This window comes from Cryptomeria japonica, chromosome 5, assembly GCF_030272615.1.
Source record: "Cryptomeria japonica chromosome 5, Sugi_1.0, whole genome shotgun sequence".
Classification (NCBI taxonomy): domain Eukaryota; kingdom Viridiplantae; phylum Streptophyta; class Pinopsida; order Cupressales; family Cupressaceae; genus Cryptomeria; species Cryptomeria japonica.
In genome coordinates this window covers 51,190,618-51,216,479 of record NC_081409.1, presented here as the reverse complement: position 1 = coordinate 51,216,479, position 25,862 = coordinate 51,190,618, and positions in this window count along the sequence as shown.

The following is a 25,862-nucleotide window of genomic DNA, read 5'->3' as shown; positions in this document are numbered from 1 at the left end:
AGTCTTTGAGAAGTGACTCCAATTTGCTTACGAATGTGACAATATTTAGGGGATGGATTAGGTTAATTAGGAAAGGTTTAGAAGAATCTAGAAGGGGTTTACGCATGCAAGTGGATTTTGTAGGAAAATGCAAGTGGGAGGAATTTTGGTATTTTCAATTAAAATAAAATCATTTATTTCAATTAAATGGTGTAATTTGCATTTGGATAAATATTCAAATAAATATTAATTTATTTAAATGAGAAAAGGGAAGATAAAGCATTAAAATGCTTGAAGAGTTTGAGGGAAACCATTAAAGGTTTGAAGACTTTAAGGGAAGCAATTAAAGTCTTAAGAAGACTTTAAGGGAAGCCATTGAGTTTGAAGACTTTAAGGGAAACCATTAAAGGCTTAAGAAGACTATAGAAGGAAGCCATCAAGTTTGAAGACTTTAAAGCCATTAAGTTTGAAGACTTTAAGGGAAACCATTAAAGGTTTGAGAAGACTCTAGAAGGAAGTCATTAAGTTTGAAGACTTTAAAGGAAACCATTAAAGGTTTCAAGTGGGTGAGGATAAATAGGATTTTAAATAAATAATTTATTTTAAATAGTTGTGCAACTTGCATTTGTAGGAAAATGCAAGTGGGTGGAGGATAAAGGTGATTTAAATAAATGATTTATTTAAAATAGTTGTGCAACTTGCATTTTTAGGAAAATGCAAGTGGGTGGAGGATAAAGGTGATTTAAATAAATGATTTATTTAAAATAGTTGTGCAACTTGCATTTGTAGGAAAATACAAGTGGGTAGAGGATAAAGGTGATTTAAATAAATGTTAATTTATTTAAATGTGAGAGGTGGGATTTTGGGGGAATTTATTTAAATGTGAGAGAAAATTTAATAAAATAAATATGATTTATTTATTTAATTAATGGTTTGAATTTGGTTAAGTGAATTAAATCAAATAAATTGAATAATTTATTTAATTAATAGGAGAAGAGGGTTAAGATGAATTAATTAAATATATTAATTTAATTAATTATTGATTGATGGTTAAATAATCAAATAAATACTAAATATTCATTTAATTAAGTGGACAGATTTATGTGACTACACAATTAAATAAAATAAAAAACTAAGAAATATTTTTTAAAAAGAAATTGAATGTATAATAAAAATATTTCACATAAAATATTCTTTTTTTTTTTGCAAAATCCGTACAAATATAGTAGAATTGGCGAAAAAAATTTCTCTCACCAAAATAAGCCGACTTTATAGTCAAAATTCATGGAAACGGCCACCTGGATGCGATGGTTAGGTCGGATCTAGTCTAGGATGCCTCTAAAATATGCTGCTCCTCAAATCTACCTCTTGACATCCTTCAAAATATCTCCAAAGATGAATCAATGATGCTCTAATGGTTTTGATACCATGTGAAATTTTGCCAAGATCAAGAGCTCAATGAAAAGTACAAAATAGAGAGAAAAAAAATAGGACAAGAATAAATTGTTTTCTTATAAATAGATGAATGATCAAATGTTCAATAGTTGTTACATACAATGAATAAGAGCCCGCTTATATAGGCAAGGCTATATGGATATGTGAGCACACAAACATGACATATGGCTCAATAAGAAACATGGGTAGGTAGGGATAACTAAGGGTGGGTAGGAGAAACAATATAATATTCCACATGAGGTGGATCACCCACCAAAGGTGGAATGTAATAATAAGACCATAAAAGGTGGAAATTATCCTACACACACTAACCCAATGTGGTACAAACACCCAAGTGTCTCATACCCAAACTACTATGAAATGCATTATCCTAAGTAAACTTAAGTAAGGTGTAATAATATCCAACATGAGCAATTAATTATACCAACACAAAGAAATGACACCAATCAGTCAAGGCATGAACACAATCACCATCAGCATCTTAAATCTCTTCTAGAAGCCACACCAACACCACTTATGCATTATATCAAAGATCTTTAATAAAGATCTGTTGGTGAAACCCTTACTGGACCTACAAATTAAACTTATTAGAACATAATATAGCATCTGATCATCAAGTCAATACTGATTGACTGAAACATACTTCAAAAGAATATGAACCATTCATACAAACTTATTCCATCATTGAGATCATACTAATGAATAAATGATGAAAAGTTAGTACCAAACCGATACTGAGAGGGGGGGGTGAATCAGTATAGGAAAAAACACTTTTCCTGAACCGGTTTGACTGCAAATAGTGCACTTTGACTGGCAAGTGATAACACCAGTTTAAACCAGATTACTACCGGTAAAACACAGTAAGAATGTCAAAGACTTAAATCGGTGACCCTTTGCTTTCCATACAATCTAATACATCATTTCCACTTCATGCTTATGCATAAACAGGTAATCTATCATCAAAATATAATGACTGCTAGTTCAACATATTTTACCAATTTGACATAAAACACTAAACCATCACATGAAAGGCATCACACATGACACACTGATTTTTCATGTGGAAACCCAACTGGGAAAAACCACAGTGGGGATGAATACCCATGAGCTGTTCTTGAACTCTTTTGAAGTCCGCTATGTTAGGAGCCTAGTCCAGTTAGAGACTTTTACAATAGGTTTTGCTGGGAACCAATCCTGCTAGGGATCACCTGGTTAAGGGGTGGCTAAATACCTGGTTAAATGTTAGAACCCTGTTAAAGGTTACCTTGCAAGAGGATTTGAAGAACTCATTGAATTGAGTCATCCTGTTAAAGGATTTACACAAAAGCCTATTAAAGCTACTCGGTTAAGGGATTTTCCAACTGCTTAAATGGTTAGAAGTCAAAAGGTATTACACTGATCTGTTAACAACACTCAATGCCAAGGCACATCCACTTAAGCTCCTTTTCTTCTGCAATCACACTCTGCAGGTATCAACACACTTCTTCGTTATGGAAAGAATCAAGTATCGCTCACTGGGATACACACATACCATTTGCCAACAACTTCAAAATGAAAAACGTCATCAACCTTATAGGAAACAGATAGGTCGGTAGCATAAACCCTAAACCCTAAACATTTAGGTTTACAATCCAGTCGATTCAATCCTGACCATTAATCACACTGCATCAAATACAACAGTCTTGAATAGATCTCAAGGCGTTCTCCAATGTTCATTCTTTGCCGCTCTAGGACACTGATAACTCATCACGTGCTCTCCACCGTTTACAAAGACCTTGGACATTCTCGAGGTAGATAGGATCACTCTCCATGCAAGATCCTCAAGGAAATCCTTCATGCGCATAAGGCTGACATGGCAACACTATCTGGTCTTCATACAATTCTAACTCATCAAAAGATGTCATCGATTGGATCACACAAGCTTGGAATGCATCAACCAAAAACCTTGAAGCTAAGACTACCAAACGGTAGTCATGCCAAATGAAACCCCAATACAAAAAGTCCATTTACCGGTTCACCTTGAATAGACATACCGCTTCACTTTTTCACAAATACTGGTTTACATCATCATACCGGTTCTATTGCCAGTTTGCTTACTACTCCATACTGGTTCATACTTCAGCATATTGACATCAATGATAACATACAATATCATCATGTCATCATTCTCTGCACATATGCCAACACATACCAGTGACAATCAACTGATAATCTTCCCAATCCAATCCTTCTATTGGAAGCTGATAAACAACCATAACAGCTAGTGTTGACATCAATGACAAAACATCAATGCAACACATAATCAATTCCTTCATATTGCCAACACTTACATCCTGCATCAGAAAGGACTACTTGCACACCCACATCTATCAGTTTACTCACAAATAATAAATTTTATTTTAGTCTAGGGATATGAAGCACACTACTATCCCTTTTTCTTCTACCATCAAGAAACCTGATTCTAACTTTACCGTGACCAATAATATCTAAATGTGAATCATCATTCAAGTAAACCTTACCTCCATTAAATTATTCATATTTAGAAAACCAACCTCTACTGGAAGTCATATGAAAATATGCACCTTAGTCAATTAACCATGTATCATTACCTACATGAGTAGCCAAAGCTACAATGACTGCATCATTAATTATCTTCCTTCTCAGAATCAAAATCAGAATCAAACTTCTTCTTTTTCTTCTTCTTTTCTTATTTAAAGTCCTTATGGATGTGTGCATATTTATCACAATTCCAACAAATGACTTTGGACTTTCCCAGAGATTTTGATCTCCCTCTAGACTTCGATTTATTATGCTTCTCATTTTTCTTGTCTTTTTCCTTAGGTCTTCTATGAACTGTTAGGGACTCCTTTGAACTAATGGATACCTTCTTCTGTATCTTTTCACCAAGCAAGGAACCTACCACATCTTTTGAATTTCAAATAATATAATTACTATGGATTTCCAAAACAAGAGAATCCCACGAATCAAAGAAAGAACAAAGCACGATATGTCATTTCTTCTCCTCATCCATCTTAACACCAATAGTTACCAATTGAGACACCAACATATTAAATGCTTCTAGGTGGTCTTTAATCTATCCACCATCTTCCATTCTCAAGGAATACAATTTATTCCTTAAGAAAACCTCATTCAATAAATATTTGGCTTGATACATTTCACCAAGCTTAGTCCATCTAACTTCTTTGCAAAGGTCTCTTTATGGACATTGATTAGAATAGAGTCTTCCAAGTACAATTTTATTAGACTCTTGGCTTTGGTCCATAACATCATACTGAGTAACAGTAGTAGGATCTAAAGGTCTTGAGACATTTAGATCAACTTCATCCCATATATCTCAATCTATTAGCAGATCCTCCATTTTTAATTTCCACATCTCATTATTACTTCTTGAGAATTTGTCCACCTCTAGTCTCCTAGTGAATTTTTCCATCTGATAATTCCTACAACAAGATCAAAAAGTGTCATTTTCAAAAGCTCCCACTCAAATCTGGATTAGTTCTAAAAACCCAACAACCCATAACTAGAACCAAAGATAATCAAGCTTTGATATCACTTGTAAGAAACTTAAGTAGCAGAACAAATTCCTACACTAACCTTGAGAAGAGGGTACTGCACAAATTTTTACAGATCGTTATAATAGTTATAGAAACTTAACAAAAATAAACATAAAAAACATGCATACCACAACACAATTATTTATGTGGGGAAAACCCTTTCAAGAGAAAAACTCGACACCCTAAAAGCCACTTGATATATTATTCAAAGATCAATAACAAATTATAATATACCTTTAGAGAAATATCTTCACATAAGTACCACCAACCAAAGATTCAAAGGTACCTCAATAGCTATAAGACTCTTACACTCAACCTCCATCTCATGCACCTCATATATAAGAGATATGTAAATACATGAAATCATCAAACAACATTACAAAACCATGGGCTAAAACCACCCAATACAGTGAAATTAACCTTATCTCTAATCCTAGATTCCCTATAATATGTCAAAACACACATCAACATATGTAACTCCTTTTTATAGCTCACTTATGTATCCAATACATTTTTATATTTCCTACTTTAGGAGACCAAACATTCAAAGGCTATAACTTGTGAACTGGGTGTCTGATTGGCAAATTATTTGAAGCACTAAAAATATCATGATGTTCTTTATCATCTAGTAACCTGCTATGCCAATTATGATAACTTTTCATGACATTTCAAAGTCTCTAAAATCCTCAATAATGAATTTACACCTTTCATCACAACCTTCAAAAATAGAAACTTTCATATCTTAAAATATAGTTATGATCTTGGAACGAAAAATTTACTGGCATGCTTATCTAGCTAATATGACGCTTTGGTGAGAATTTTGAACTAATTCATGCCCAAATGAAAACTTACTATAAATAGTAACCTTATGTAAATGCAAGTCTGAGACACCATTTTTCCTAACACAATAGGTAATTTAACAATGTCACATAGTGAGGAACAACATAATAGGAACTTGAATATTATTTGAAATGATCATAAGAAATATACCATTCATTGTCACACGTTACTTTTATGATACCTAAATAAATATATTATTTTATTTTAATTTACAAAGCTTGACATTTAGTAGTAGAATGGCCATGGATTTTATAGTACTTGCAAATAGTAGAATTTTTAAGATGTTGTGTATGTTTATATCTTCATTTAGGCCAAAGAAGAGAAATTAAGTTGGCATGAAGAAGGTGGGACAAAACATTATCTTGTTGTAATGCCATATTGGAATGAGAAGACATGGATTCACTAGATAGTACGGGAGGGTATATTGACAAACGAAGAGGTTGTAAACCTAGTTCTTCACTAGAAAAGTGTAATTTCTCACGACTTTCAAGACTTTGTTACACATATCGTAAAACATGTCTATTGTATCCATATGTAGGATTGGATATAGGTGTTTAAATTTCTAGAGTTGAGTGTTTGTTCTTAGGTGGAATTGGATTGAAGTTCAAAGATGCCCAATCAACATCCAAATATGTATTAGGACAAAAAATTTGAGTATCCAATTCAGACATCTTTGTTTTTCTACAAAAAAAAGGTGTGAAATCTAATGACACCCAATCGTCCTCCATGAGCTCCTCTTTAGGAAAATATTTCATAGGAGATGGTGTTTGTGTCTGAATTGGAGAGAAGAGTGTAGCTATTGAAAAAGTATATTGTGCTTCAATTTGTATGTTTGTGTCGGCTTATAAAGTAAATAATTTATTATAGTATGTGTAAGGTACTGCGTGATTTAAACAAGTTTATCATTCACTCCACCCTTAATAACAAGTTTTGGTTTTTGTTGAGTTTGATATTGTTGGAATCAATGAACACTAAGAGGGGTGGTGAATCAGTTTTTAGCAATTCACAAATTTATTAAACCGATTCTTAAACCACTGGATGCATAAGAATGAAAATAAAGTGCAGAAACATAATCCAATCAACCACAAAACCATAACACCAAAATTGTTACATGGAAACCTAGAAAGGGAAAAACCATGGTGGGATTTGAACCCACAATATTACTATACTTTGATCAGGAGTATGATAATATTACATGAAGGGGAATGTGCTTCAATTTAGGCACACTACCTAGAGCTCACTACTCAATTACAAAGAGGGCTACAACCCAGTGGAATGCTCAATTAGACTTCCAAATAGAAGTTTCATTTAAGCTCAATTACACTTCTGCCATTGTTTTGTCTCTTTTCTCTATTATGCTACTCTATCATACACTGGAGAACTAAAAATCTTCAATCACACTTACAAAATTTTGCACAATCACTCATACAGTATTCATACACTCATACTATGTCCTCAAAGGTTCAAATAAATCGGTCCTATATATCCACACCACCGAAATAAATCAATTCCCATGTTGGCTTCCAAAAACTGCATAATACGCAACATGAAACGTGTAACCAACAAGTTGGCTCAATTCATTCACAAAAATACATGTGGACATGAACAAGATGATAAAATGCTTCACACATGTTATCCCAATCACCTTGAACTTGAAATAAATCACTGAAGTCATCCCAAGGATTCCGCATAACATGTTACACCAAAACAACTTTGTTCTTCTTGAATTATTGGATACTAGACCTTCAATCTTGTTCATGAATCAACACCAGATACTAGGATTAAACTATAAGCTGCCTTGAACCTCAAATCATCTACCCCTATCACTGTAACCAAATTCAAGATCTACACCATGTACTCATACTCTGTCGGATACTATATTCCACCTTCCAGACTTATGCCTAATAATAATACAACTTTTGATAAATCAAATACGCATACCAGATATGATTTCTGAACTAATTTCCCATCAATGAAAACTCCTAAGCATCTCTCATGCATCAATCTTCACTGGAACAATACCTCTTGCCAACAATCTCCCCCTTTGGCATTGATGGATGTTAGGAACTAGAAGGACAACTAAGAGGTAGGGGTGAATTAGTTGTCAATGAATTTCAACCAAATTGTAACTTAATACTTAATACCGGTTAATAGATTAGCAGTTAATAAGAATACTGGTGAAACTTAATGCATAAAACAGAAAGAGAAACAACATCCACAACACATAACATAGATATTTTAGCGTGGAAACCCTGTAAGGGGAAAAACGACGGTGGGAAACCTTACCCACAATCAAATGATACTACTACAGATAGTATGTGTATACAAATGGGGTCTGCACATGCAGAAAGGCCAACCGCTTAGGGCACATTGCTCAAATGGGAGTCACAATTACTACAGTAGGATGGTTAAATGCTAGAATAATGTACTTCTCAAAATAGCATCTCCAATGCTGGATTCAATACTGGTTAAGCTCTGATAAACACCTTTAAACCTACCTTGAACCTTCTCTATGGTCTGCTCATATGATCTTCAATATTTGCACATACCATGTTACAATACCATACCATAACCTTATCATATCTGTCATCTCACAAATGAGATCTTACATATATACAAAACCTAAGACCAAATATGTAGGTCGACTCACTAAGAATATTACAATTAAATCAATTACAAATAAGTCTTGATGCGATGCATCATGTCGGCTCAATACAATTAAAACAATATCCAATCAATAAATCATCTCCATAATATGTCATGATGATCTGGAATAGATAACACATACCGGTCCATAACCTAGACCAATCTACCGATAACAATAGATATGTCAACCTGATTAGACCAATAACCAAAATACTAAAACCAAGTATCCAAACCATGTCTTTGACATAATCAAGTGATATCCAGATGATAACAAGTCATCCTCAGTGCTGGTGAACAATATAACCTGTCGGTGAACAATATACCAGTGACTGTGCATAAGTCACTGACCTTGCCGGTGAACACAATGTGTCGGTGAACATAACCAAAGATCTCTAAAAGGATAAGTGTTGACATCAATGACAAAACTAAAGCAACACATCTATAACACCAACAATCTCCCCCTTTGGCATTGATGGCAACACTAGATGAAAAAATATCTAAGTGCCAAAACAAAATGCCAAAAACAAAAAAAACAACAATCTCCAAAATAGATCAATACCAGAAATCAAAACCAAAATGCAGAGAGTATATATCTCTCCCTTAGTGAATAATCTCTCCAAAAGAATAATGTTATCTCTCCCCCTAGGATAATGTTTTTCCATAGATATCTCTCCCCCTTTGACATCTAATGCCAAAGAAGTTAAGAATAGATACTAGAACATACAACCAACTACTCCCCCTGAGAAGTAGCTCTCCTCCATCAAAGTCAGAAAAAGAATTTCTCTGTTAGTATCTATCGGTTTGATTTCAATATTCAATCATCTAAGTTTCTATCGGTGAGGGTATTACTCCAAGTTGCTCTCTAAGATATTCAAAGTTTTCCTTAGGCAAAGGCTTAGTAAAGATATATGTAATCTGCTCTTTAGTATTCACATAAACCAATCTTACTTCTTTTGCTACAATATTCTCTTTCAAAAAGTTATATTTGATAAAAACATGCTTAGTCTTAGAGTGAAATACCAAATTCTTTGATATATCAATTGCTGCTGAATTATCACAATAAATGATTATAGGTTCTTTGCATTTTACCTTTATGTCCTTCAAAATTTGCTTGATCCATAATACCTGAGTACAATTAGTTGCTACTGCAACTTATTTTGATTCTGCTATTGATAATGATGTAAAACTCCACTTATTGCTTATCCATGAAATCAATCTTCTATCAAGAAAGAATGTTGGGTAAAAGTACAAATTTGTGTCACGTTTCAAGCCAACTTATCAGCACAAGTGAATTTAAGTAATTCTAACTAAAAATTAATTTTAGTAAAACATATGTTTTATATAGATTCATTATAGCTAAGTTATTTATGGGCCACAAATTTTCCAATTGGAATTGTCAAGTCTTCAAAGGTGGGCAAGAAGGTGGGGGTTGGGGTTTTAGCTCCTTCGAAAAATGCAGAGGAAATATTGTTGAAATAGGCAGATAAGGTTTTATCAGCGGATTCTCCTGCATTACTTCTGCAGGGGGATAAGGTAAGTGAAAATGTCATTGGCCCTAATTCGGCCGATGGTTCTTCACCTTAGGTATGGGCTCCTATTCCTTGTTTGGATCTTGTTGGGTCTTACATTGATAACAAAGAAAGTAGTTTGCATTTGATTTCTATCTCTGGGGTTATCGAGGTAATCAAACATGTCTGTCTAAATTGCATCATAAAATGCAAAAATGTTGGTCGAGAATGTGTTATTTTCAATTATTTTCTGCCAATTCATTCATCATTGTCTTTGATTCTCCTTTGGTTAGGGATGAGGTTCTTAAATCTGAATATCATTAGTTTTGGAATAATGTGATCTCTGTTTCAGCTTGGAAACCTTTTTTCATACCAGATCGGTCTAAACCTAAAATCTATCCTGTATGGTTTGGTTTGCCTAACTTTCCATTTGAATTCATGGATCTTGAGGTTTTGAAAATGATTGGTGATAAGCTTGGAACTTTTTTAACTTCTAAATCAGATATGGTGGATGCGGTGGTTCTAGCAAAAATTTGTGTTTTGGTTAGCCTTGATTGTGTTTGCCCTAGGACTTGTAACCTCAAATCTAATGATGGAATTTGGTGGCAACCGATTGATAAGATGAATAATGATCTTTCTTTGTCTCCTTTAATTGTGGATGCACTTCTATATATGGATTTTAAAATAGGTAAGATTTTGTCCAATAATCTAGAAATAGTCATAAATCATTCTGATATGGGAAAGGATGTTGGTCCTAAAGCTTGTGAGAATATATTGAACTCTGCAACTCTGTCTAGTGCTCTCCCAGAGATAGATGTTAATATTTTAGAACATCCTAAGTCTACTCTGAATTTTAATGGTCTAAAATCTTCTAATAAGCCTAGTAAGGTTAAATCTGCAAAGTTTCTAGATAACATCTCAAATATGAAAAATGATAATTTGAGTTTGGGACATAGGTCTGAAAATAAATATTTTAATAAGGAAGCTTCCTCGAACATTTTTATGAGCTCTCCAAATGATGAACATTTGTTCCAACATATTCAAGATTTAGTGAAGGATAAAGATAGGAGGGGTAATATTTTGCCTTCAGATGAATCAATCATCATCCTCAATGTTATTGTAGTTCATCAGGTTAATGAGCTTTTGAATGATCATGATCACCAGCTGGATGAGCATGTAACTGAGCGGGTTGTTAACTATATTGAGTGTGACTTGGGAATTATTAATAAGTCTCTTCCTTTATCTACTTCTGAGAATCCTTTAGAGGTTTTATCTTCTAAAGACTCTGAAGATATTCGAGGAGAGATAGTGTCACCTAATTCGAGTAATAAATTGCCAATTGTCCAATTAAATATGATTTTGTCATCTCCGGTGGTTTCTCCTGGTAGAGCAAGACCTCCGAAAAGCCGCAAAACACAATTGGAGATTGATGTGGGTATTCAAAAAACCTTGTCTGTATCTCCTCGTAATAGGCTAGGGAAACATTCACTCTCTTTGGGAAGACCTAAAAAGTTAGGTCATATATCTGAAACCTTGGTAAAGAGGACTAAGAATTCAGCTTCTAGCCCCCTGGTTACTAGGTCGGTGGCTGTCAATAGGAATTTGCAGAATTATTTTGGAGATAGTAAACTTTCTCCAAAATTTGGGAAGAGGGGAGATTCTGCCTCCCCTCGAGGAAAATGAGGATCATTTAATGGAATGTTAGGGGCTTAAATGCCCCTAACAAGAGACGCTTAATTAAGTGTCAGATTGACTTAATTAAGTGTGATGTTTTTTTGCTTTAGGAAACTAAGTTGTCTTTAGCATCTGTTGATGTGATTTTTTCTTCTTGGAAAAGGTGGAAGTATGTCTTTGTTTCTTCTTCAGGGGCCTCAGGTGGTTTGGCTCTTTATGGAATAGTTATAATGTTGACTTACAACTTGTTGCTTTTGATGCTAATTGGATGTTGACTTTTGTCAAGAGTAAGGTCTCTAGTTTTAAATTTTGGCTTTTTAATATTTATGCTCCTTCAGGAATTCAAGATAAATGTCAATTGTGGAGAGAGCTTGGAAGGATCTCCTCCCCTTTGAGACAATGATCTTTTGTTGTTTTTGGGGGAGATTTCAATGCTATTTCTGAATTAGGGGAGAAGAGTGGTGGTATTCTTCCTAACAAGAGGATTATGGATGATTTTGGGACCTTCATGTCTGATTTGGGTCCTTTTGATTGTAAAAATCAGAATGGTGTTTTTACATGGACTAATATGAGAAGGGATTTTTCTCAAATAGCTGAAAGATTAGATAGGTTCTTATTATCTGAAAATTGGATTGATTCGAATGTTGATTTCTCTTCTTCTATTCTTCCTAGTCTGGGTTCAGACCACTTTCCAATCTCCTTCTCCATTCTAGAGGATAGACTTGTTCACAAGTCACCCTTTAAGTTTAAGCCTATGTGTTTTAGAGATTCCTCTTTTCTACCTTTACTTAAAAAATGGTGGGAGTTTGCTCCTTTTGTCTCGGGTTCTAGAATGTTTCAAATTGTCAGAAAGCTCATTTTTTTAAAGTTGAATATTCGAGAGTGGAACTTAGTTCATTTTAAGAATATTTTTGAAGAAAAGCAAATAGAATGTTTCAACAATCATGTGATTCAACATGGGATGGTTCCTAGGGTTTTTGATGAACTAAAGTCTCTTAAGTTTCATCTTGAGAAGATTTTGGCTAGGAAAGAAATTTATTGGAGACAGAAGTCTAGACAATTATGGATTTCAGATGGGGATAGAAATACAGAAAAATTTCATTCCTCTACCAAGTTGAAGAGGAGTAGGAATAGGATTGCTTGTATTTGGGATCAGCAAGGTCAATTATTGACCGAGCAGGATGATATTGCTAAGGAGGTTGTTAGGTTTTTTAAAACCCTTTTGACATCAAAAGTAAGAGATGTCAGCAACTTTGATTCTCATGTCCCTTCTCTAGTAACCATGGAAGACAATAGGATGTTAATGGCACCTTTTTCTCTAGAAGAAGTTAAATAGAAATTTTTTGCTATGAACCCAGATAAAGCTCATGGTCCTGATGGTTATACACCTTTGTTTTTTTAGAAATGTTGTCATTTTGTTGGAAATGATGTTTTATTGGCTCTTGAGGAGGCTAGGCAGAATAGGTCTATTTTGAAAGAATTGAATACAACTTTGATTTCAATTATTCCTAAAAAAGAGGATATAAAGTCTCTTGTTGACTTCTGACCTATTTCTTTGTGTAATACCTTATATAAAATATTCACCAAGGCAATTTCTATAAGGTTAGCAAAGATTTTACCTAAGATTATTTCCTTGGAGCAAGGGGGTTTTGTTCCACGGAGGGAAACTGCAGAAGGTGCAATTGTGGTGCATGAGGTGTTGCATTCTATCTCCTTCTAGAAATCTCTGACTATAATTCTCAAGCTTGATATGATGAAGTCCTATGACAGAGTAGAATGGCAAGCATTGTGTAGGATTTTGTTGAGGTTGGGTTTTTTCTATGCTTGGGTAAAATGGATTCGCTCATGTATATCTTCTGCAAGATTTTCAGTAATTCTGAATGGTTCTCCTTGTGGTATATGTTCGCTTATGTGCAAAGTATGTTGACATGAAGATATTATGTTTTCATTGATGTCAATATGCTAAAGAGAGAACCGGTAATATGTTGAAGAGTGTATCGTCAATATGTTGAAGACTGAACCAGTTTATTGAAGTTAAGCAATTGGCAAAGTGAACCGGTATAATGTTGAGAACTAGTATATGCACAAAAGGTGAAGTGGTATGTTTTTCCAAGTGAACCGGTATATGGAATGTTTTCTATCAAGGTTTAATATGGTATGACTACCGGTTGGTAGTCCTAGCCTCGGGGTTTCCGGTTGAAGTGTTTCGAGCCTGTGTGATTCAACCGATGGCATTGTGTGATGAGTTAGCATTGTAATGGAGATCAGATCGTGTTGCCACATCAGCCTCGTGCGCATGAAGGATCTTGCATGAAGGGGATTGATACTATCTACCTCGGGAATGTGCGTAGTCTTTGTAAATGGTGGAAAATGCGTGATGGGTTATCACCTCCAAGAAGTAGTAAAGAATGAATGATGGAGAATATTTTGAGATCTGTTCAAGACCATTGTATTCAAATGAAAAGTGTTCAATGGTCAGGATTGAATCAACTAAACTAATCAAACTAAATGTTTAGGGTTTAGGGTTTATATTACCGACCTATCTTTTTTTTATAAGGTCAATGTTGTGTTTCACATTGAGGTTGTTGGCAAATGTTGTGTGTGTATCTAAGTGCAAAGATACATGATTCTTTCCAGACCAAATAAGAGGACTGATACCTATAGAGTGTGTATGCAGAAGGAAGGAACTAAAATGGATCTACATTGGCATTGAGCGTTGTTACCAGATCATTGTGATACCTGTTGATCTCTAATCACTTCAATAGTTGGAAAATCCCTTAACAGGGTAGCTTTAACCAACTTGCTGTAAATCCTTTAATAGGGTGACTCAAAGCCATTGAGTTCATAAAATCCTCTAAAAAGGTAACCTTTAATAGGGTTTAACCCTTAACTGGGTATTCTAGCCATCCCTTAACCAGGTGATCTCTAACAGGACCAGATCCTAACAAAATTTGTTGTAATAGTCTTTAATGGGACTAGGCTCTTGATAGAGTGGACTTCAAAAGAGTTCAAAAATAGCTTGTGGGTATTCATCCCTACCATGGTTTTTCACAGTTGGGTTTCCACGTGAAAAAATTTGTGTGTCATATGTGATGTCCTTTTTCATGTGATGTTTTGTTGTTTTTAGTCGAGCGGTGAATCATGTTGATCTAGCAAGTTATTATATTTTTGATGATAGATTACCTATTTATGCACAAGGATAATGTGGAAATGAGGGTGTAGGTTGTGTGGAAAGATAAGTGTTTCTAGTTTATATCTTTCACAAGTCTCATTGTGCTTAACTAGTTGTAATCTGGTTCTGATCAGTCTTAGTGATTGCTAGTCAAGTTCACTGTTTGCAATCAAACTAGTTAAAGAAAGGTTTTTGTGTCTGTACTGATTCACACCCCCCTCTCAGTACCGGTTTAGTACTCACTATTCATCATTGAGTTATCAATTGGTATCATAGTCTCCTCTAGGTCCTCTGTGTTGTAAGCTTAACCGCTTGAGGGAAAGATCCTATTCTAATGATGAAGAGGGAAGGTCCAAAGTTCAACAGAGATAATTTTAAAATATGGAAGGACAGAATGAAGATATACATTAGAAGCATGGGTGCTCAACACTAGACCTTTGTTGAGAATGCTTATGTTATTCCTATCGGTACTCTCACCGATGATTAAAAGAGAGAGATATAGGAGAATGGGCAAGTCATGGAAGCCCTAATCAGCAGCCTATCTGATATTGAGTTTACTGATGTTGAGGATAAAGAAAATCCCAAATAAGTATGGGATACTCTTGAGAACATCTATGGCGGTGATGAGCATGTGTAACAAGCTAAGGGAGAAAGCCTTAGAGGAAAGTTTGAAGACATGCAGATGGTTGAGGGAGAGACCATTCAACAATATGGAATAAGAATCAAAACTATTGTTGGAGATATCAAGAGTGCAGGTGGTAAAATGGAACATTCCACTATTGTTAGCAAAGTTTTGAGATCTTTATTACTAGTCTATGCAATAAGGTTTGCTACTAGTCAGGAGTTGAGGTCAATAGACAAAACTAAGGTATCCCTAGACTCCATCATTGCAAAGTTGATAGCCTATGAGCTAAATAGTTTTGATGGCAGTGTTCAGAAGACTAAATCAGCCTTTAGAGCATTTGCTGCTCCATCTAGAAAAGGCAAAGAATCTAGTAGTAGTGGTGAACCAAGACAGAGTAGAGAAATGGATGATGAAGAGATCCTGATGGAATTTGAAGCTCTTCTTGCCAAGAGACTTCCTAAGGGAACTGATAAATACAAAGGTAAGCTCCCTTTGAAATGCTTTTCTTGTAACCAGATAGGACACATTGTTGTAAACTGTCCTAATGGTGATAGCAAGGACAAATTGGAAAGGTTCAAGAAGTTCAAAGGAGGAAACCGAAGAAAATGTTTTGTAGCTGTTGATGAAGGTGTCACTGATGATGAATCAGAAGATGAAGAAAATGAGGATATTGTGTTTGTAGCAGTCAAGGAAGATGTGTTAGACAAGAAGGCTCTTGTCTCCTACTTTGATAATTCCAATGAGTGGATTATTGACAGCGGTTGTTCTCACCATATGACTGGTGACCAGAGTAAGTTTCTTTCTTTGGAAGAGTATGATGGTGGTGTGGTTCATTTCGATAATGATGCACCATGTATGGTAAAAGGCAGAGGGTCCATCTCTCTGAATGGAAGAAGTAGTGCTGACAATGTGTATTGGGTAGAAGGTCTAAGGCACACCCTTTTGAGTGTTGCTCAACTGAATGATAATGGACTCACTCTGAAATTCAAAAATGTTGTGTGCAAAATCAAAGGAAAGAGTGGTGAACTGATGGCTACCGGTATGCAGACCAAAGGTAACCTATTTGAGCTAAATGCTAATGTTAGTACATGACTTATGGCTAAGTTTGCAGATAGATGGATATGGAATAGGAGACTTTGCCATGTAAACTTTGATAATATTGTGAAGGCCAGTAAGATCAAGGCAGTTAGAGGATTGCCTATGTTGAGAAAATCAGAAAATCCTTTGTGCAGAGAGTGTCAACTGGGGAAAATGTCTTCCTAAACTTTCAAAGGTAAAGCTTTCACTGCAAACAATTTACTTGGTCTTGTGCATACTGATTTGTGTGGTCCTATGAAAACTAGGAGTGTGCAGGGAGATAGGTATTTTATGATTCTTACAGATGATTGCTCAAGAATGATGTGGGTCACATTCTTGAAGGACAAGTCTAAAGCCTTTGGAAATTTCAAAGCTTTTAGAGCACTAGTAGAAAAGGAAAGCGATAGAAGAATCAAATGCCTTAGAACTAATCAAGGAGGGGAATTCACTTCTGGTGAATTCAAAAAATATTGTGAAAAGAATGGAATCAAGAGGCAACTATCTGCCCCCCAAAATCCACAACATAATGACCTAGTAGAAAGAAACAACCGGACTATGGTTGAAGCGGCTAGGACTATGTTGATCCAAGGAAAGGTTGCCCACACCTTTTAGAGAGAAGCGGTGAGCACTGTAGTCTACACAATGAACCGAGTACTCATCAAGAAAGGTAAGGATAAGACTCCCTATGAGTACTGGACTGGTAGGACACTAGTGGTAAGCTACTTTAGAGTGTTTGGTAGTAGATGTTATATCAAGAGGAGTGAACATCAGAGCAAGTTTGATGCTAAATGTGATGAGGGAATATTCCTAGGATAATCCACAAAGAGAAAAGCTCTCAAATTTTTCAACAATAGGACTCAGAGAATTGTTGAAAGCATCAATATTAGAATTGATGAAACCTCTATGAAATCTGAGGAAACCGGCAGTGAGCAAGTAGGAATGAACCGGTAGTAATCTTTTGGGAACCGGTTGCAAATCTGCCCAATACTAGTAACTGTTCTCCTAGACCAGTAGATGCTAATACTGATGAAGATAAGGATGAAAAATAAAAGCAAGAGGAATCTATTAAGAATATACGTAGGTATGTCAAACTCAATCATGATCCAAAGCATATCATAGGAGACAAAGATGTAGGAATTCTTACAAGAAGAAAGGTCAGAGAAAGCTCATGTATGATCTCTAAATTTGAGCCTAAATCATTCAAAAAGAAACATAAAGATGAAGATTGGATCAAGGCAACGGAAGAGGAACTTGACCAGATAGAGAAGAATGGTACATGGTCTTTGGTACCTAGACTGGAGCATAAAAATGTCATTGGAACCAAATGGGTCTTTAGAAATAAGTTGAATGAGGATGGCACAATGGTAAGGAACAAAGCCAGACTAGTGTGTAAAGGATATTCCCAACAAGAAGGAGAAGACTATGGAGAAACCTTTGCTCCAGTAGCAAGATTGGAAGGAGTTCGTATGTTTCTTACATATGCAGCTTTTAAAGGATTCAAGGTATACCAAATGGATGTAAAATCTGTATTCTTAAATAGAATACTTGAAGAGGAAATATATATAGAGCAACCAGATGGGTTTTCCCTATCAGACGATAGTGACATGGTGTGTAGGCTACATAAAGCCTTGTATGGACTGAAGCAGGTACCTAGAGCTTGGTATGAATGCTTGCACTCCCATCTTGTGAAGATTGGATTTGAAAGAACAAGTGAAGATAGCAATATCTACTTGAAATCAGAAGGAGATCAGATTCTAATTTGTGAAGTATTTGTTAATGACATAATCTTTGGTGGAGATGACAAGATGAGTCATGACTTTGCAGATCAGATGAAAAAGGAGTTTGAAATGTCACTCATAGGGGAGATTAAGTTCTTCATTGGACTGTAGATTCAACAAATGGAAGATGGAATCTTTATTACTCAGTCCAAGTATGTCAAAGAGGTGTTGAAGACCTTTGGCATGGAAGACAACAAACTGGTTGGTACACCAATGGTAACCGGTTGTAAACTATCAAAAGAGGATGACTCAGCATTGGTGAATGAGAAGGAATACCGATTAGTGTTTCGAGCCTATGTGATTCAACTGATGGCATTATGTGATGAGTTAGAATTGTAATGGAGATCAGATTGTGTTGCCACGTTAGCCTCGTGCTCATGAAGGATCTTGCATGAAGGGGATTGATCCTATCTACCTCGGGAATGTGCATAGTCTCTGTAAACAGTGGAAAATGTGTGATGGGTTATCACCTCCAAGAAGCGATGAAGAACGAATGATGGAGAATGTCTTGAGATCTGTTTAAGACCATTGTATTCAAATGCTAAGTGTTCAATGGTCAGGATTGAACCGACTGAATTGATCAACCTAAATGTTTAGGGTTTAGGGTTTATGTTACCGACCTATCTGTTTTCTATAAGGTTGATGTTGTGTTTCATGTTGAGGTTATTGGCAAATGTGGTGTGTGTGTATCTAAGTGAAAAGATACATGATTCTTGCCAGACTATATGTTGTTCACCAAAAGTGATAACCCAAGTATACTTACAAATCTATCTATGAGATAGCCAATCTCAATCCATGAAACACCTCAAGGCTTGGACAACATGACAAGGATATGAATCCTTCTACTCTTCAGGCTCTGCAAAACCTAGGCCGGTATACCTTTGACGCATTTAATCAGACCTATTACACACAAGACTGCATCAATCAAAAGCAGATGGATCTCAAAAGGTTCAAAGACTAAGAGATAACTGCAGATGGGCTAGATTCACACTTGCAACTCAACATTTTGAATCATGAGATGGAGGGACACTTCCACATAACATAAAATATAAAAAGATATTCCGATTTTGGATTTTTAAATGGTGTTCTGACAACCTTTCAATATTATAAGAGACCAATACCTTATCCAGGCCACAGAGTCATGCATAAAACTGGATGAGAAATCTTAGATGCAAGTTCTTTTCAACATTAAATTTTCATGTATCAATGCCTTACATTAATAGAATCCGCTGCTCTATCACAAAACCATACTTATATGTAGATATCCAATATGCATTCAAAATCATTAATGTTGGGTTTTAGGATTTAAATCCTTCCTTGAAGAATACCCAAAAGACAACATTACACTCTTATAGGAATCTAAAAGAGACAACTCAAATTATCCTTGATAAAATGAAATTATATGAATCTGAGTACATTTTGGAGACAATTTCATGGAAACTCACACATGCCTTGCATATGTGTGAACCTGCAAACTGAAACTAAACCTACAGTAAAGACAACAATGAAAACATAGACGAACACACTGTCATTTGCATTGATAAAAGGATGCCATCACTGGAACCTGCAATTTTGGATTTCTCCCTTGGAGCCAATCTCTCAAAAACTAGAACCCCTACAACTGAGAAGAATTTGGAATAAGAAGGAGAGGGAAGAGAATCAAATCTACAACTAAAAATTGCCAAGTGTCTCCCCTCTAACTGAATTTTGTTCCCATGGAAACTGCCTCCAAAATATCCCACATTTGTCAAAATTAACCTCATAATCAAATTCCTCACTCTGAGATCTTTCTGGCGATATATAATACTTTATATTTTGGCCAAAATTTAGACCCTGGGTGAATTAATTCCCATTTGTGCTCAGTCATTTAAATATTTCAAATTTTAATATAGTCAGAACTATATCATTTATTCATTTTAATTTTGATTTTTGCCTCCATTTTTGCTCTGACGCCTTGCCACATGGCGGGATCTGATTGGTCGATGGGGTTGATTGGATGCCACCTGGGATGACACCTCATCACTGCCACGTCATCTACTTTGTCACTGCCACTTGGCCGCCACATCATCACCACTAGATTGCCACCTGTGCGCCAACTGTGTGCCACCTCACCGGGACCCGCCTACTGGACTGCCACCTATCATGACATGTGGATGACTCTCGTTCACTTTCGCTATTTCGCTGGTTTAACTTGCGTGCATCTTCCCTTCGCGAAATAGCGCGCACCGTCGATCCATCTCGAACTTGCTCACTCATTAACTTGACCTTTCTCTGCAAAATTTTGCCTATTTGCCTTGGGAAGCGTGCCTACGTGGGGTCCACCTAGTCACCATCCAGTCAACTCCTCCGTCACCTTGAGAAACGTGCTCGCGCATGGGCCCACCTTGGGCGCCCATAGGCACCATCTGTCAAAAGCCTTTATGGCTTAGACATATTACATGCATGGAGCTTTGGTTATAAATATTTAAAAATAACACTTCCCAGCCAATGTGGGATTAAAACATTAAGCCTGGGACTGTGTATTTTGAAGATTTATGAGACTTTAATGGCGTTTTTGGACATTTGCATGAGGTTCGATGGTCTTTCCAACCACACCACACTACAAGGGAGGATGCTAGAGGTTTCATTGGCATTTCCATTTGCCAATTCCATGTCAATCTGGAGTTTTGAAAACTTGTTTGCTGCACTTTACATTTGAAATAAAAAAATTTGAATGCTGCTCAAAAACCACACAGTAGAGGAGATTGCAAAGCCTTCGATGTCTATCCTCCCAAACACCACGCAGGGGGCATTTCTCCACTTGTCAAAGCCACGTAAGAGACAGAGGACTGCTGCCAAAAGCATTTGGTTGAAAACCTTTTGAAATGCCTCTTCCACCATTTCCCATGTCACGCAAAGGGGGGCTGCATTTCAACATGCTAGCAGTCTCAAATGCATTTGTTTGGGTGCTTCTACAGTAGTCTACAAACTCTAATGGGCCAAGCAACAGCAAAGAGGGAATGGGGAGACCACGTACAACAAGGAGAATGGGGATTTTGTTTGCTGCCCCTTTCTTTAACTTCATGCCCAACACCTTCTGCTGCCCCCTCTCCATCACCACATGAGCATGGGAGGATGCTAGCTATTGCATTTGTATGATTTTATTTCCTTTTCAACATGCTCTACACCACTTGAAAATCCACGCACAACAAAGGGGGAAATTGGCAAAGTTATGGAATTTGGCTCTTGCCAGCCATTGCATAAGTTTTTTTTTTTTTTTTTTTAAAAAAACTTGGAATCTCTAATACACCACTGTAGAACATTCAACCTTGGGTAAGCCAATAGCATTAATAACTTCCTCAATTATGTCTACAAGTTGAAATTCCATGAAATGAAAACCATTTTGGCACAAAATTAATGCGCAGGCATGAGCCAAGTCGGGCCCCAAAGTGGGTCCGACTAAAAAAAAATTTTGTTTTCAAGCAACTAGCCTCTGGAATGCTTCACTGACCTCAAACATACCTCTGGAAATGATCGGCATCATTTTCGGATCATTAATCCGCATTTTACAACCTTCAGGCAAGTACGCCACAATTTTCGCATTTAATCGCGAAGACGTAATTTTCAAACCTGTCAAAACACCTTTCTGGAGCTCGCCATCTGACAAGCGTGTACTTTGATATACAAGGATGACATCTACCAAACGGTTTCTCAAGATGAGTCCTGAGCGAAGAGATATTAATTTCCGAAAATGGCCAACTGGCTTTGTCGACACTGCGGACCTAATGAAGTCAATGTTCTGGCAACACATGATGCCTTTCTCAAAAATATCAAACGACCTCCGTAGGCCCTCAAATTTGGAACACAAGTACCTTTAAGTACATATTAAATATTTGAATTCTCAGTTTGATCACCAGACTGACAGGATGCAAAAGGCGTGCTCACAAAAATGGCTATATTAACTGATATAACACTAAAAGTGCAGATAACTGAATTTGATGGCAAAATGAGCTCTTTTGAAAACCAATCAAACGGATTGGTAAAAGCTTGAAATTTGAAATTTAGCTCACCATTTATACCAACATTAGCCCAGAACAAAAATTTTGACATGACGCTCATCGGGACATTTTTACACTTGTGCAAACATCACAAACTACAAACGGATTGAGCTTTGAAAACCGATCAAACGGATTGATAAAAGCTTGAAATTTGAAACGTATCTCACCATTTATACTGACATAAACCAGGAAGAAACACTTTGGCATGATGCTTACTGAGACAATTTTTACAATTGTGCAAAACAGGGCTCCGACTAGCTATCGAAACAGGGACTTGCCAAAACACACAAACTGCAAATGGATTCGGTTTTGAAAACTGAGCAAATGGATTCATCAAGACCTAAAATTTTGCAGGGTGACTCACATTAATGCATAAAATTGAATCCATTTTTAATTTTTTCATGACGATCAACAGGGCAAAAGATGTAATCGCTCAAAGAAGGCTACTCCATAAAATCTGTATTTGTGCCTAAAATGCACTTCCAGCTCACCCCTCAAAATGGGTACCTAGTAAACTTATCCAAACTCAATTCTAAGAGTTGCACATCACTGCATAGGCCAAATGAAAGGTGTGGGACATGAATCCCGAGCCTTACCCTCTGAAAATCAACTGGCTCCATTTTGTCCTCTTCCTAACTAGGCCATTCAAACTGACTTATTTGAAGATGCTCGGAGATGAAAAGCAAAAATCTGAAATAGGCCTACAAACTTTGACTCAATTTTAATCAATCCCAACACTATATAAGATGAGTAATACACGCAGAGTGTGTATGCAGAAGGAAGGAACTAAAATGGATCTGCAATGGCATTGAGTGTTGTTACCAGATCATTGTGATACTTGTTGATCTCTAATCACTTCAACGGTTGGAAAATCCTTTAACAGGGTAGCTTTAACAAGCTTGTTGTAAATCCTTTAACAGTGTGACTCAAAGCCATTGAGTTCATAAAATCCTCTCACAAGGTAACCTTTAATAGGGTTTAACCCTTAACCGAGTAATCTAGCCATCCCTTAACCGGGTGATCTCTAACAGGATCGGTTCCTAATAGAACCTGTTGTAACAATCTTTAACCGGACTAGGCTCCTAATAGAGCGAACTTCCAAAGAGTTCAAAAAAAGCTTGTGGGTATTCATCCCCACCATGGTTTTTCCCAGTTGGGTTTCCATGTGAAAAAATATGTGTGTCATATGTGATGTCCTTTTTCATGTGATTATTTGTTGATTTCAGTCAAGCGGTGAATCATATTGATCTAGCAAGTTATTATATTTTTGATGATAGATTACCTATTTCTGCACAAGGATAATGTGGAAATGAGGGTGTAGGTTGTCTGGAAAGATAAGTGTTTTTGGTTTATATCTTTCACAAGTCTCATTGTACTTAACCGGTAGTAATCTGGTTCTGACCGGTGTTAGTGATTGCCAGTCAAGTTCACTGTTTGTAGTCAAACTAGTTCAAGAAAAGTTTTTGTGTCTTTAGTGATTCACCCCCCTCTTAGTACCAGTTTGGTACTCACTGTTCATCATTGAGTTATCAATATCTTCTTTTATTTCAGAGGTTTGAGGCAAGGAGATCCCCTTTCTCCTTTTTTGTTTATTCTTCTTGCTGAATCCTTTAGTTGGGCTATCAGGGCTGCTAGATTGGGGGGTCTTTGGTGAGGTATTAGGATTCAGAATTATCCTCAAAATATTTCTCATTGTCTCTTTGCTGATGATACTCTTTTATTTGGTCATGTCTCTTTAGCAGAGGCTAGAATAATTTCAGAAATAATTTAGGAGTATGCTTTGTTTTCCGGCCAGAAAGTAAATGTTGATAAGTAGAAAAAAATTTTCCTTAGTACTTCACTGCTCATTCAGAAGAGATTGCATTCCTTCTAGGGTTTTGAGATTGGTAGTCTACCATGTATGTATCTTGGGATTTCTTTCTTTGTTAAGCAAGCTAAGTTTGGTTTTTGGGATAAGGTTATTTCGGTCATTTCAAAAAGAATTCTTTCTTGGAACCATAAATGGTTGTCTTTGGCTGCTAAATTGATGTTAGTTAAACCTGTTCTAAATGTTGTTCCTATTTATCTAATGTCGGTATTAAAATAACCAAAATCTGTTATTGTAAGCTTGCAAGATACTCTAAGGTTGTTTCTTTGGAATAACAATAAGGATGGCAAAAAGAGGCTACCTTTGGTAGCCTGGGCTAAGATCTATCTTCCTCAGGAATTAGGTGGTACTAGTGTTCATAATTTGGAGAATCCAAATTTAGCTTTAGGTGCTAGATTGGTCTGGAAACTTTATGATAGGCCAAACTCTTTGTTGGCTCAGGTTATGTTTGCTAACTATTTGAATGATGGTCCTAGAGAGAGTATTTTTAAATTTTCTAATTTGCCTTCTGGTTCTGTCATTCGGAAATTTTTATGTAAATGCAGAGTAGTTATTTTTCCTCATCTCTCATGGGTTGTTCATAATGGAAGGAAAGCTAGGTTTTGGGATGAATCATGGAATGGACATTGTTCCTTGATTAGAATTAGAGATTGGTCTCCCTTGATTGTAATCCTCACTTCTCTTTGGGGTGTGTTAGTGGCAGACTATTTTGATATTGTTCAGAATGGTCCTCCAAAATTAGCCAAATGGAAGTCGATTGATTTCCTTGATGTGGATCTGCACTTGAAAGCAAAGTTTGATAAGATTATGGGTGAGAGGTTTGTCACTTTCTTGGATTTTGAGGATGAACTTATTTGGACTGGGAATGACTCTGGAAAGTATTCTGTTAAGGATGGTTATATCTCCCTTTTACCTACTAAAGATTGTTCTTATTGGCCTTATAAGTTGTTCTAGCACTCAACTTGTTTACCTAAAGTTGGAGCTTCTGCTTGGTTGGCTATCCAGGATAGAGTTCTAAAAGGAATGAGGTTGGATAGATTAGGTATTACTGTTGTCTTTCCATATGTTCTTTGTAATAAGAACCTCAAGTCCTCTTCACATCTGTTTCTTCATTGTGATTTTGCTCATGAGTATTGGAATTGGTTGCTGAGTAAATTAGGTTCATCTTTTGTTATTGGTAAGGATCTTGCTTCTCACTTTTGCTCTTGGCCTCTCATGTTTGCATCATCTTTCTATGTATACCTTTGGGTTATTTCTCCCTCTATTGTCCTCTGGAATATTTATCTTGAACGAAATAGTAGGATTTTCAAAAAGGTGTGCTCTTTTGTATTGGATGTTTTGCAAAAATTGAAGCCTCTATTTTGGAGGTTGCTTTGTCATATATTTATAAGAACTTGGGTAACTAGTCTTCCTTTTCCCATTGGGATAATAAGGTTACTAGAGTTTGGAAAGCCCTCTTGATTTTACCCTCTCATGGTTCAGTCTCCAAGAGTAACAAGTCCTTTGCGCAGCGGTTGTTGGCCCAGTGGAAAACTCCTCCTTGGGGACACTTCAAACTTAATTTTGATGGTGCCTCCCGGGGAAACCCTGGGAAGGCAGTGGTTGGGATGGCTATTTTTGATCATAATG